Here is a 14,744-nt window from a genome sequence, read left to right on the forward strand (position 1 = left end):
CACCAACTCTCGAAACACTCACACAGTATTTTTGATGCCATACAGTATGTTACAGTGACATTCCTCCAGTGATGTCTCAAGTCAGACAACATTTCTAGCCGGCATGCACTGCTGTAAGTCAGCCAACGAATGGTGTGTGCAGCTCCGCATGGGGTTGAACACACAATGAAAAGATCACTAGCAATGGTGTGATTGTACACCTATAGGTAGAAATGGATCAGTTGACTGTCAGCTGATGCAAGTGTAATTGAGGTATTTTTTCTCCAAGGGACATTTATTTTGATGGGTTTCCCCATTGAGAGCGGTCTTTATTACATCTGAGCTGTATTGGAAGACAGAGATGTTTGGACAGTTCAAGTCTCGTGAGTTTAGGTGTATAGCAACACTGCGATGTGAACCCACATGACACAATTTAAGCAAAAGTCCAGGTGACTGCATAAGAAATGGTAAACAGTGTAAAGAGACTGGCTGAGGACACGAAAGTGAATTGGTGGAGCTGTGAGTTTCATTCAGAACACTGTTGTTCATTCTGCATTCTAAGCATTTTGTGAGGATTCTAAAATAGAATTGGGATTGGGCCTTAGTCTTCCTAGTAGAACTTGTGCTAAAGCTTCCATTTCTCTATTGCTCATCTAAAGTCATCTTTTCACTTCTCATCGCGAGTCATCCTTTCACTTGTCATCACAAGTCTTCTCATTATCTTCTTAAGTCTTTTGTTAGAGTGGTACACTCATTTCACACAATATGTGGTAATTTTGGGGAGGAGACGGGGTGAAGAAGAACATACGCATAATTTTCCCCTGACTGGGATTTTTGCTCAGGTTTTGGCGTACACATGGTTTTATAACTCTGGAAACTTTTGTGTGTACCCAATATCTAGCTTTTGTGCATTTGCAAACTTTTAGGATGAAATCTATGGAAAGTTTTATAAGTGAGGACTCTTGTCTTAAAGAAGAAGAGAACCAACACTAATTGACCCAAAACCTATCACTCGTGTCAGAGTTATCAATGCTGATGCCAAACAATCTCCATATACACTGAAACTTGAAAAGTTGCACACAAGGTTTTGATCGGTCCAGACAATGAAGGGAACCCCTGAAACCTCTAACCAATGATGCCACTCTTCCGATGCTAACTTAATGGCCAGCAATTCTCTGTAATTGCACGTGGCAGGGGATAATCAATGAGAAAAAATGAGCAGGGATGAACCTTGTCATCCTAAGCAGCACGCTGAGACAAAACCGCACCTAACCCCACCTCTGACGAGTCGACCTCCACCATGAATTGATGTGTGGGATCAGCGGCAATAAGAATAGGAGCCGAAACAAAGCGGCTCTTGAGGTTGGGAAATGCAGCCTTGGCTACACTGGACCACCTGAACACTACTGAACATTATTAGTATACATAGAATACTGAAACTTTTTTTTTTTTCAATTATTGTAGTTGTAGTTCCTTATATCATTTCAATCCACTTGAAGCAAAGTTCTAATTCCAGTTTCCTAAAAGAGAGAATAAATCTGGTTAGCAGTGAAACCTGCACCAATCACCTATATTATTCACTTCAGGAAGCCACGGTGTTACATACTTACCCACCTGATGCCCACACTCTAATTCCTGTAGTGAAAAAAACACAATAAAATACACATTTTTTGTGTACGGAGACTAAAAAGACCGGGGAACGGGATCCTTGCACTTTTAGTCTTCGAAATAGCTTTATATTTACGTATATACTGTATTTACTTTATATTCACCTCTCTTACACAAGCTTGACTGATGTAGCCTCCATGACCTAACACTTGATTTATTAAATATGAGCAAAATAATCACTGTTTTTCCCCCTTTGTGTAATATAAAGTGTCTCATCATGTTTTCTTTTTTTCTTTTTTCTTTTTTTTCTGAAGACCACAAAGTCACTCTTCACCTATAAACACTTGTGCGCTGAATCTCCACTCTCACCTACAAGATGTTTGGCAACCCAAAACATTTGTGAAAAAAAAATGTAAATCAACCACAGCAGGTTTCATTTTGACTGAGAAGATGAACGTCAGTAAAACAGATATTGTGAGATGGCAGATGGTCTTAACTGTGTGCGCTGTTTTTTCACACTCTAAAACTAAAAATATTCACTGTATACACAACCATTTTAAAACCAGAGCTCTTTTTTGCCGTGAAATCTACTTACATAAACCAAAAAAGAAAAAATTATGACATTTCTTTCTTTTATTTCATTATCATTATTATTATTATTTTAAAGTTCAGAGCATGTGTATGTAAAATAGGTGGGCCGATGCTGTTGTGGGAGGGTTTACAAACCAAATGAACAGGTTGAGAGTTTTTCAGTAGATGGTCTTATTAGATCATACTTTTCTGTGAACAATTTAACAAAATGTTTCATATATTTTTGCTTCATTTTTGCTGGTGGCACCTGATCGGTAAGTTATTATTATTATTATTATTATTATTATTATTATTATTTTATGAATACAGTTTTACGATATGGCTTAATTTCTATTTCCTGCTAATAAACCAACTGCTAAAATTCCGATCAGATTATTTTCATCTGCTGAGGTCTTTTTTTTATTTTTGTTTTATTTACAGAAGTGCTGTTTTACTTTTATTATTATTATTTTTTTTTTTACAGAATTTTAAACTGAAATGCGAAAAGCCTTCTATTGTTGATAAAAATTTCTCATTTTCAAATCTCATGCATCTTTTGTAATTCCATGTTTTTCAAGAATAATAAACGCAAATCCTCTCCAGTAATATTTAAAAAAATATTTTTAAAACACTTCAGCAGTAAACGTGCAGAAATCATTAAAATTCACTGGATAACAATTGTAGAAACCCCATGCGAATTAAAGGAGACTTAGACGCAGGAAGCCTGTTATGTCTTGATCTGTCTATGAGAATTAAGTAAGTTGTATTAATTATTACCATGTATTTATTCTTTAAATTAATAACTTCACATTGATTTTACAGTACAGAAGATATGATTAAAGTACAATAAATATCTGTTGCTGTATTGAGCTTATATTTAAACAATACAAACAGCTGATTTCAAGGTTTATAAACCAAACGAGCTTTCATTTGTCCGTGTTCATGTTCTTCAGGTGTGTTTGGTGCTGAAACTAAAGGAATACAGTCAGTGTCAGTGACGGAGGGAGATTCTGTCCAACTACACAATAACTTTACTGAAATCTGTGAAAACGACCACTTACTGTGGATAATTAGAAATGAAACTCTCATAGCTAAAATTAACAAACAGAAGCAATTCCTTGCCACATCTGATGGTCTTGACGGGAGATTCAGAGACAGACTGAAGCTGAACAATCAAACTGGATCTCTGACCATCACAAACATCTCAACTGAACACTCTGGAGATTATCAACTAGTGATAAGTGGAAAAAAAGCATCATCAAAAACATTCAGTGTTTCCGTCTATGGTGAGAAGAGATCATTTGTGCTGCCCTTCAATTATCAGTTTTAACATTCACTCAAATCATTAAAGTGGAAATAAGATTGCTGAAAAGATGTATTCAGGTTTCTCTTTATTCTCATGTTTCCAGCTCATCTGCCTGTTCCTGTCATCAGCAGAAACTCTTCACAGTGTTCTTCATCATCCTCCTCATCCTCAGAGCAGAATTGTTCATTGCTGTGTTCAGTGGTGAATGTGGGTCATGTGACTCTCTCCTGGTACAAAGGAAACAGTTTATTGTCCAGCATCAGTGTGTCTGATCTCAGCATCAGTCTCTCTCTACCTCTGGAGGTGGAATATCAGGATAAAAACAGCTACAGCTGTGTGCTCAACAATCCCATCAGCAACCAGACTCAACATCTGGACATCACTCAGCTCTGTCACACATGTGAAGGTATGATGGCGTTTATATTAATGTTGACTAATATAATATGGGGATGTCGTGGCCTTGTGGTTATAGCGTTTGAGTCCTAACCCTAAGGTTGTGGGTTCGAGTCTGACCCCAACTGAGGTGCCCTTGAGCAAAGCACTGAACCCCCAACTGCTGCCCGGGCGCCACAGCATAAACGGCTGCCAACTGCTCCGTGTGTGTGTGTGTGTGTGTGTGTGTGTGTGTGTGTGTATGTGTGTTCACTGCTGTGTGTGTGCACTTTGGATGGGTTAAATGCAGATCACGAATTCTGAGTATTGGTCACCATACTTGGATCTATGTCACTTTCAATTCACTTCACTTCATTAACTGAGCTGGTTTATAAAGTTTAGTGTTTGTTGTAGATCAGACACACTATTGACACTAACGGCTCATTTTGATAATTACAGATCCAGGTCTACCTTTATTCTACATAGTGCTGATCTCTGCTGCTGGATCTCTGTTGATTGTAGCTTCAGTCGTGATCTTCTGCATCTGCAGGAAACCTAGAGAAACTGACAGAGAAGGCAAGTGTTACCTCCTGCTTTTAAACAAGACATATGAAAAAATGCACTCATAATAGTTTAATTAATTAATAGCCAAAATGTAACATTGTTATACTCAAATAATAATGTAGTTAATGCCATCTAGTTCCTTTTTATTAGAAGAGACTGAAGTAATGTGTGCTTACTGGGTTTTGCACTAGACCACATTCTTTACTCATCTCAGTTACATGAACGGTCTAAAAAACACTGCAAAGGCTCACACAGAAATACATTCCTACGTTATTTCAATAATAAAAATAATTTATTTACAATCAGATGTGTAAATATGCAACCTGTTGCTGATGATAATCTATATTAATTAACTTGTTTTCCTTTTTGAGCTTAATTTTGTGCATTATATATATATATATATATATATATATATATATATATATATATATACATATATATATATATATATATATAATTACTGCAATCTGCTAAGAACTTAAAATAATTTAAAATGATTTAAAAATGCATTAATACTTCCATTTGAGCCTTGATAATGACATATATTTTGTAATAAACAGATCTAGTTAAGATTGACTTTTAAAATGCATTTATTGTTGTTCGAACAGTTGAGACTTCTGTAGAAAATGATCACTTATGCTGAGCCAACTTTCTACAAAAGAAAAGCACAATCGGTAAGTTCATTCAATCTGTGTTGAGTCTCCATGCCAATTCTATCGATCTATAGGGTATTAAATCTGAATAGTACTGTAACTGATTTCAATTACTTCCCCGTTTACCGTATGTCAGTGTCGGTGGAACAGAATTTGTTTGTATTGTCATATGTTGCTGTAAGATTTGCATTTTCCAGCAAGATATGCATTTTGCAGCGAAATGCAACATAACAGACCACATAGCTTGCACTAACAGGCTGGAAATTCTAGTGTGAAATTCCACATGCTGCTTCACAGCCAATGAAATGCTTCACAGGTCTGTTCAAAGATGGTCACACTTCTGTAGGTAGTTATGCATTTGAAAAAACTGTGAATTGTTCTATGCAGCTTGTATCACGTTTATATGTTTGCAAACCGTTAGACCGGTGCAGTTTTGTACACTCACAATAGTACCATAAGAATACTTATTACTTATCAAGAAATGATGGTGTGTTTACTGGCGCAAGGGCTGGACAGTAACATATAAATCACATGAGATCCACCAATAGCACAATCTGTTAGATTAGTATATGAACTGTGGCATGTTTTATCTATTGTTTCTGTCATTATAACAAATGCTATATGTACTATAGTACATTTTCATAAGAGCAAGTACGAGTGAGAATCGAAAGCCATGTGTAAATGGGTTCTAATGATGAGTGTTGGGAAATCCTGGCCTTCAAGAGATGGCATTGATCATTAAGAGCATGGTGAACTGTTGAGGAGTAAAGCATGAGCAATTTCAAGATGAGAAAACATTAGATTAGTTAGATTGAATTCCCTTGGAATGTTGAATTACAACATTCAGTCAAACTGTAGCCTATGAGTGCCTAAATTATATAAAATGCATTACAATATATATCCTGTAAACAAGTTATTGCATGCTAGGCTATTACTTTATTGCAGTCATGTTATTAACCAGTAATTAATAGGTGTCTTACAAAAAGTAGACAATCTTACAAAAATACACACATTTCAAGCAAAACAAAACTAAGCCCAGGACCATCCTTTGGGGGACACCGTGCTTAAGGTACCTCACACCTGGCCCCGCATGAGCTGAGGATGGCCCTGACTATGCCCTCGTTATCAAATAACTTGTATTACATATTAACATAAAAATGTGAAAAAAAAAGAACAATACAATGAATAATTAAGTAATTTATCTGCTCTTTTAATAATTCTATACCTCAATTCGCATTATAAAATTAGTGGGCCTTGCCTCCCCGAATGAATTACCGTACCCCCCTACCTCCTTACTGTACGTGATTGATTTTGAAAGTAAAAAAAAAAAAGAAAAAGAAACAGTGCACATATGAAAGCCAGTCCACGCTTTCTTAAGCGCCAGAAACTGCATGCGATCACAGATTGCACGCTTCCCACCCGAAACAACCCCCCGCACCCCCATGAAACTGAAATTTAGGCCCTGAATTTGCTTTCGTTGTCAAAAAACAGTGTCTAAAGTATTCAAAAAAAAAATAAACAGCTTGAAGCTAAACCACCGAGAATCTCAATCTGCCTCAAATAACCTTCACAGAAACAGGAGCGCAAATATTTTTACCATTATAATTTTGTTATTATTATATCTTGTGTGATGCGTTGTTTAATGTATTTTTTTTTAGAGAACTGAAGAGGAGACTCACGTAGCGTATGCATCTGTCGCCATAAGAAGATGATCATTCTAAGAACCTGCTCCAGCTGTGTGATAACTCTCACTTAAACTTCTGTATTCAGTCTATTATTGAGTTTTGAGATTGTTCAACATTTATAAAGACAACGTGATATAAAACCCACAATACTTTAATTAATCTCTGGAACACAAATTAGTTATTTTTAATGTTCTATTATCTTTTTTTTTCATCCATTAATTTACTTGATATGGAAGAATGATCCTAATTATTTCTTGCACATCAGATATGCAGGTTTAAGTTTCTATGTTTAGCATATTTGATTTGCTCAACACATGTGCATCAAAGTTTCTATGTGAATCAAAGCATAATGTGTTTATGAACTATTTGGAGCTTGAAGAGGTTGCTTGCGTGGACTTTCAGTGGATAATGTAAACCGATGAGAATATTAAACACCTTCATGTGTGTTCTGGAGATGAACAAAAGTCTTATGGGTTTGGAGCGACAGGGTGAGTATCTGATGGTAGAAACTATCCCCTTAAAGTGTAAAAACTATGTGTGTGTATCTACAAATGCAAAACATAGATGCACACTACTCATAAAAAAGTAGTCAAAGTAGACTCATTCTGTACAGACGGGTTTTTGCTTGAGCATGTCTACTGCTAGCGGTTGGTGTTTGATGCCAGTGTGCGTCTGAGGCGTCAGGAGTGTGTCTGTGAACAGCGTGTGGTTGAAGGTGTGTGTGTTTTTTTTTTCCATCCCTGCTCATGATACTCACAGTTTGACTTCTACTTTACAGAAAACACCTTAAAATACAACTGTTGAAGTACAGTGCAGCTGTACAAGAAAAAATGAATTAATACAATACTTATTAACAGTGTTTGTCTTATTTTGCTAACAAAGGTAAAACAAATCAGAACAGTTTCCCAATAACACAGATCAGCATTTCATTATTGAATGATGCTTTTGCTTTTTAACAAACTGTCAAACAGACAGTTATTTATGATGAACTGTCATTCACACATTTATAGTAAACGTTTCAATTGTCAGTTGAATGTATAATTCTATGATTATATCACTAAGACTTGTCTCAAAATACTGCAGAATTTCCTTATAACCAATGTTATTTTCCACTAATTCATTCATACACAAGTTTCCCAAAGGATTTGTGCAACACCCAAAGAGATATGAAAATGCACACATAGACATAGTCCACAGATTAATTACAGCAAATAAAGTGAACAATAACAATGATCATTTTTGTACTTCATTTTTGTGATGGTAATCATAAATCCATTGTTTAAGTATAACATTAATTTAACATATATGTGGTTATAAGGTGGTTTTTGCTATGTGGTTACTAAAGGTACTTTTGGTGGTTGGTTGTTTACTGTTAAAGAGCCCACCTTGAATCTTCACGCGTGCCTTCCTCTTCTAGACATACACTTGCAAACTTTCCTGAGCACTTCCTTCTTGGGGAATCCCAGGCTCTGTTTCCTCAAGTGGATGAGGGATGTTTATATAGACAGACTTTCGTCCCTTCGATTACACTGTGTGCACACTTCAGAGAGCTCTGTATACCACAATGCAACACGATTGTGACGTCAAAACATCATGCTTACTCCCACATTGCATAACTTTATATGAGTATGAATAATTTAGGGATTTAACCGCACAGTACTCTGTTATGCAGTTGTGGCTTATTATGATAATGTTTTATTTGTTTGTGTAATTGTATGTAATTTCTCCAGCAACCCCAGCATGTCTATAAGCATACGCTCACAAACAAATATGAAGAGCTCAGAAGCAAAAGCCACTAAGTGTCATCGGAAATTTTCATCTAAAATGATAATTTTTATCAAGCTTCTATATTTAATTCAATTGTTTCACCTTAATGAAACAGAAAGGGATTTATGCATATGAAAATATGCAATTATTACAATTACTGAACCTAAACATAGGAGCCTGCTAAATGTTTTAATTTTTAGAAGAACATTTCAGATGGCACTAAGAGGATTTTGCATCTGAACTCTTTGTATATTTAAATATAATATAGCATTTTTGAACATAAAATAAAGTTATAATATAAAATACTATATGTGTGTGTGTGTGTGTGTGTGTGTGTGTGTGTGTGTGTGTGTGTGTGTGTGTGTGTGTGTGTGTGTGTGTAATAAAACGTCATTAGACAAAGAAGAATTTAAAACAAATGGTTCATTCATAAATTCACATGACCTTACCTTAACACTGTGAAGACAGCGAGCACAGCACTAGTCTAAAGTCTAAATACACATATGGATGCATGTATGAATGTATGCATTTATGTCTCTCTATCTTAAGCATATGCCCTTAATCACATGACTTGAAAGAAGTGACATCATTTCTTTGGATGGAAAGCACCTCTACAAACAAAGAAACAGTCATAATCTTTTCTCTCTTTCCCTCATTTTAGAAAACTTTTCTAGTAATGTTAGCCTATATATATAAATAATTTATATATATATATATATATGTATATATATATATATATATATATATATATATATATATATATATATACCAGGTCCACCCTATTACCTCTGCCATGTTACACAGAGCAATGTAAAAATGTTACAGTGAACATTTTCTCCCTCTGAAGAGATTAAAAAAAAATATATATATCTTGTCAGAGGGAGAAAATTTAATCTTTTTTTAATAAAAAAAAAAAGATTCCTGCTTGACTTTGTTCCCATTTTCCTCATCTAGTTAGTTTCCTTAGTTTCTCATGAGTTAATCAGTATAGTTAAGCTAGATCTTTGTCCAGTTTCGTTTATGATATATGTGTAATGCGTTGTTCCCTTTCAGTCGGTCACGTTCGACGTTACGAATGGGATCTCGCCCGAGAGCCCAATCACCTTCGAGTGGTACAAAACGAGCCAATGGTACACAAAGTACCTTGGTCTGCGGAATTTGCATCGCGAGCTCCGCCCCGCAGAGCGGGTATATAAGGAGCAACGCGAGCAACTCGCACTCAAGCTTTCGCTTCGGAGCCGAGCACATCGCTTGCTGCAATCACCGGAGTGTTTACAAGCAAGAGCTGGTGTTGGTGTGACGGCGCGATTCAGCGGTTCGTCTGGGTTTCCTGCGACAGCTCCCGCGTTCCCCTGAGCGCTTCAACACCTCTAAAAGAGACAAATTTCTCTCACAAAAGAGTTACGGGCCGATTTGCGTCTTTTTAAAGATGTCATTTCGCCCGTGTGTTTCTGGGTGTGGTCGATATATCGCTCCTCGTGACGGTCACGATCGCTGTGTCACGTGTCTGGGCTTCCAGCACGCTGAGACTGCGTTCGTGGATGGCTCATGTTCTCATTGCGGGGACATGAACATCTCGGCGTTGAGATCAAGACTCGATTACCTTAAAAGGTATAGAGTCCCCTCTGCCACACCCCGTTCTAGCTCTTCTTCTCTTAAGAGAGCTACTTCGGCTGGTGGCCAGGGTGATCTGAGGGTTACCGTGTGGGCTTCCCCGACGAGCGAACCTCCTCGGGCCACACCCCCCTCACATACGCCGCAGCCGGTTGAGTTCCCAGATGAGTTTGCTGGACCCTCTCAGGCTCCTGACATCTCATTCGGGGCTCGCGAAGAGGACCGTATGTCGATCGCCGCATCACAAGGCGGGCTTGAGTCCTCGGGAGATGAGGGTTCGGCTGCGTTGCCTCCCTCGGGAGTGCCAGCGTTGTCCGAGTCTGATCCCGAGCCGACGGCCGTGCTTTCCCGGGCAGCGGAGAGCATCGGGCTTGAGTGGAATCCTCCACCCTGTCCTGAGCGCTCGAGGCTGGATGATTGGTTCCTGGGGGCTGCTCATGCGGATCGCCAGCACCCCCCTCTGGTTCCTTTCTTCCCGGAAGTGCACCAGGAAGTAACAAGTTCATGGAAGGCACCTTTAACTGCCCGAAACCGTTCTGGTTCTTCCTCAGCCTTCACTGCCCTCGATGGCGGGGCGGCCAAGGGGTATGCTGGGGTTCCCCCGGTGGAGCGTTCTGTTGCGATGCAACTGTGTCCACAGAGCGCCTCCGCTTGGCGTGGTGGTCCCAAGCTGCCCTCCAAAGCCTGTAAGTTCTCATCCACGCTTGTGGCCAAGGCTTACAGAGCTGCGGGCCAGGCCGCTTCTGCCCTGCATGCCATGGCCTCTCTGCAGGTCTATCAGGCCAAGCTGCTCCGGCAGCTGCACAAGGGCAGTGCTGACCCAGGGGTTTTGCAGGAGGCGCGCACTGCAACCGACCTCGCTCTCCGGGCGACGAAGGTCACTGCGCGCTCCTTGGGTCAGGTGATGTCCACTTTGGTGGTCCAGGAGTGCCACCTATGGCTGAACCTGGCAGACATGAGGGAGTCTGATCGAGCTCAGCTCCTCAACTCCCCGGTCTCCCAGGATGGCCTCTTCGGCGACGCGGTAGAGAGCTTTGCCCAGCAGTTCTCTGCCGCCCAGAAGCAGTCTGAGGCCTTCAGACACATCCTGCCCCGGCGGCCCTCTGCTGCTTCCACCCCGCCGCCGGCGCAACCTCAGCCTGCTCGTCGCCGAGGGCGCCCCCCTGCGGCCTCCTCCACTCCCGCTCAGCCACAGCAGCAGCCTTCACCCTGGCCGCAGCGAGGAGATGGCCGCAGAAGGGCGGCGCAACCCGTCTCTGCCCCTAAACCTGCCAAATGCCAGGCCAAGCGGCGTTCCTGAGACGGGCGACCTGGAGTTGGAGACGTCAGCTCATCAGGAGATGGTAGCAGGACCACTCCTTCCCCCGGAGGAGGGCCGGGGGAGAATCCTTTGTTCTCGTTTTCCTTTGGTTCCGCCACTGGCCCTGCGGCCAGTGGTACCCAAATCTTCACTAAAAGAGCTGTTTCCTCTACCTCCGGGTCCCAAGAGGCCACGAATGACAGCTGGCGACGTGCTTCCTCGCCGCTCTCGTTCCCCTCTCCCCTTGCCAATTTCCATGCAAAGACGGCTCAAGAACGCTTCGCCTTCTCATGCCCTCTTTGCCACTTGCAGTCAGACGAGTGCCCGCACTCCGCCCCCGCTAAGGGACGCTATGCCTCCCATGCCGGGGCTGTCACCACGCTCCACCACGCTGCCCCACTGTGGGTACGCCTGTAGTCCCCTTGACCCCGCTGGTTCGGTTCCTGGGAGCCTGGCTAGAGCTCCCCAGGCCTTCCCGCTGGCTCATCCGGACGCTCAGGCTCGGCTACGCGATTCAGTTTGCCCGGCGTCCCCCCAGGTTTCGGGGTGTCCACGCGACGATGGTGGGCAAAGATGCCCCTGTCATGCGCGCGGAGGTCGCGATCCTGCTGGCAAAGGGCGCGATAGCGCCGGTCCCTCCAGCCGACATGAAGTCCGGCTTTTACAGCCCTTACTTCATAGTACCCAAGAAGACAGGTGGGTTACGGCCAATCCTGGACCTGCGTGCCTTGAACCGAGCTCTGCACAGACTCCCGTTCAAGATGCTAACGCCCAAGCGCATTTTCGAATGCATTCGTCCGATGGATTGGTTTGCAGCGATCGACCTGAAGGACGCGTACTTTCATGTCTCCATTCTTCCTCGACACAGACCGTTTCTTCGGTTTGCTTTCGAGGGGCAGGCATATCAGTACAAGGTTCTCCCATTCGGGTTGGCCCTCTCTCCCCGCGTCTTTACGAAGGTTGCGGAGGGAGCCCTGGCTCCTCTCAGGGAACAGGGTGTCCGTATCCTCAACTACCTCGACGACTGGCTGATCCTAGCTCACTCTCGAGAGCGGTTGTGCGAGCACAGGGATCTGGTGCTCAGACACCTCGCCCGACTGGGTCTTCAGGTCAACTGGGAAAAGAGCAAACTCTCCACTGTGCAGAGGATCTCTTTTCTCGGTATGGAAATAGACTCGGTCGCCATGTTCGCGCAGCTTACAAACGAGCGCGCGCAGTCACTGCTGAGTTGCCTGAGACAATTCGAGGGCAAGAGAGCGGTTCCACTGAAACTGTTTCAGAGGCTCCTGGGGCATATGGCGTCCGCGGCGGCAGTCATACCGCTCGGACTACTCCATATGAGACCGCTTCAGCACTGGCTTCACGACCGAGTCCCGAGATGGGCATGGCAACAGGGCACGCTCCGAGTGACCATCACTCCGGCCTGCCGTCGATACTTCACCCCGTGGTTGGACCCCTCGTTTCTACGGGCCGGCGTGCCCCTAGAACCGGTGTCCAGACATGTTGTTGTGTCAACAGATGCCTCTGCCACGGGCTGGGGTGCCATGTGCAATGGGCATGCTGCGTCAGGCTCCTGGCCAGGACCCCGACTTCAGTGGCATGTCAATTGCCTCGAGTTGCTAGCAGTACGTCTTGCTCTGCACCGCTTCAGGGCCCTGCTGAAGGACAAGCACGTTCTGGTCCGTACGGACAACACTGCGACCGTAGCGTACATCAACCATCAGGGTGGTCTACGCTCCCGTCGCATGTCGCAACTCGCTCACCATCTCCTCCTGTGGAGTCACAAGCATCTGAGGTCGCTTCGTGCCATTCACATTCCAGGCAGGCTCAATCGTGCAGCCGACGAGCTCTCACGACAGCAGTCTCGCCCCGGGGAATGGAGACTCCACCCCCAGTCGGTTCAGCTGATCTGGGAACACTTCGGAGACGCCCAGGTAGACCTGTTTGCCTCTCCAGAAAATTCCCACTGCCATTTGTTTTACTCCCTGACCGAGGGCACCCTTGGCACGGACGCCCTGGCACACAGCTGGCCGCTGGGCCTGCGCAAGTATGCGTTTCCCCCAGTGAGCCTTCTTGCACAGACGTTGTGCAAGATCAGGGAGGACGAGGAGCAGGTCCTCATGGTTGCGCCTTTTTGGCCCGGCCGGACCTGGTTCCCCGAACTTGTACTCCTCGCGACAGCCCCTCCCTGGCCAATTCCTCTGAGGAGGGACCTTCTTTCTCAGAGACGGGGCACCCTCTGGCACCCACGTCCCGATCTGTGGAACCTACATGTGTGGGTTCTGGACGGGTCACGGAAGGTTTAGGTACCTTGCCACCACAGGTGGTAGCTACCATCACTTCAGCTAGAGCCATGTCCACCAGACATGCCTATGCTTTGAAGTGGAACCTCTTCGTCACTTGGTGTTCTTCACGGCGTGAGGACCCCTGGAAATGCCCGATTGGGTCAGTGCTTTCCTTTCTTCAGGAGGGGTTGGAACGAAGGCTGTCTCCTTCCACCCTCAAGGTCTATGTGGCTGCCATTTCGGCTCACCATGACCCTGTTGAAGGTAAGTCTCTTGGAAGGCACGATCTGATCATTAGGTTCCTGAGAGGAGCAAGGAGGCTCAATCCGCCTCGCCCTCAGCAAGTCCCCTCTTGGGACCTCGCAGTGGTTCTATCAGCACTGCAGAGAGCTCCCTTCGAACCCTTGCTCTCAGTAGAGCTAAAGTTTTTATCTTTGAAAACTGCGCTCCTGACGGCTTTGGCTTGGGTGAAGAGGGTTGGGGACCTGCAGGCATTTTCAGTTGACGAAGCGTGCCTGGAATTCGGGCCGGCTAACTCTCACGTTATCTTGAGACCCCGGCCTGGGTACGTGCCCAAAGTTCCCACAACTCCTTTTAGGGATCAGGTGGTGAACTTGCAAGCGCTGCCCCTGGAGGAGGCAGACCCAGCCCTGGCGCTGCTCTGTCCAGTACGTGCGCTCCGCACCTACGTGGACAGAACTCGGTGCCTTAGGACCTCAGACCAGCTCTTTGTCTGTTATGGAGGCCAGCAGAAGGGAAAGGCTGTCTCCAAGCAGAGGTTATCCCACTGGATAGTGGATGCTATTGTCCTGGCTTATCAGGCCCGAGACCTGCCATGCCCCCTAAGGGTGAGAGCTCACTCAACTAGGAGCGTAGCTTCCTCCTGGGCGCTGGCGCATGGCGCCTCGTTAGCAGACATCTGTAGAGCTGCGGGCTGGGCGACACCTAACACATTCGCAAGATTTTATAATCTCCGTGTAGAGCCCGTGTCCTCCCAGATACTCGCCCCTTCGGGCCAGTAAGGACCTGCTTGGTGTCAAT

The 14,744-nt window shown here is 43.8% G+C and overlaps 1 long non-coding RNA gene across 1 annotated transcript; it reads left to right on the plus strand.

The window, feature by feature from the left end:
- Window positions 1–5,025: 5,025 nt before the first annotated feature.
- LOC113091742 (uncharacterized) lies at window positions 5,026–7,143 on the plus strand. Its single transcript, XR_003287428.1, has 2 exons — window positions 5,026–5,073; window positions 6,711–7,143. It is a non-coding gene; the product is annotated as an uncharacterized LOC113091742 (long non-coding RNA).
- Window positions 7,144–14,744: the final 7,601 nt, after the last annotated feature.

This window comes from Carassius auratus, unplaced genomic scaffold (assembly GCF_003368295.1).
Source record: "Carassius auratus strain Wakin unplaced genomic scaffold, ASM336829v1 scaf_tig00214279, whole genome shotgun sequence".
In the NCBI taxonomy this organism is placed as follows: Eukaryota; Metazoa; Chordata; class Actinopteri; order Cypriniformes; family Cyprinidae; genus Carassius; species Carassius auratus.